This window comes from Buceros rhinoceros, unplaced genomic scaffold (assembly GCF_000710305.1).
Source record: "Buceros rhinoceros silvestris isolate BGI_N320 unplaced genomic scaffold, ASM71030v1 scaffold7806, whole genome shotgun sequence".
Taxonomy (NCBI): Eukaryota; Metazoa; Chordata; class Aves; order Bucerotiformes; family Bucerotidae; genus Buceros; species Buceros rhinoceros.
The window spans coordinates 27,487-27,941 of record NW_010415732.1 but is presented as its reverse complement, the minus strand read 5'-3'; the positions used below and the strand labels follow the sequence as shown (position 1 = coordinate 27,941).

At 44.6% G+C, this 455-nt stretch overlaps 1 protein-coding gene across 1 annotated transcript in view; it reads right to left on the bottom strand.

Annotated features, from left to right (window-relative positions):
- The window catches only part of LOC104494657 (SPARC-like protein 1), a 14,092-nt gene that overhangs the window by 280 nt on the left and 13,357 nt on the right, over positions 1–455 (bottom strand). The gene's annotated exons all lie outside the window — the stretch shown is intronic.

Here is a 455-nt window from a genome sequence, read left to right as displayed (position 1 = left end):
TCCCTGCCGTAATTTAGGAGTCATTCATATGGACACTTTCTTGTTTCTAGTGTTGAGACTCCCTGATCTGTGTGTGAGCCAAGAATCCCTTCTACCCTCCTGTTCTCAAATGCCTGATCCTAAACCCTCTTTGTAGGAGTGATCATTGGCGGCAGGATACATGTGTTATGATAACTCCTTGCAGCTTACTTCCACATGTTGTTTGTGACTTGTAAACTGTTGTAAGAGCAGCTGGGCAAATTCTGGGAAGAGTGAAAGCTCTGCATGTCTGACCAGAATCAGTCTTCACTTAAGATCAGGGAGTTACTAGTAGGATTTTGAACACGTTTCTTCATTCTGCATGTTTAGCCAAATGCCTTCTGTCACGTAACTATTCTAGGATTAACCTGTGCTGTGGCTACACTAGCGTAATGACTGGCAGTATCCTTCAGCTGGCACTCGTCAGGGGAAAGGAG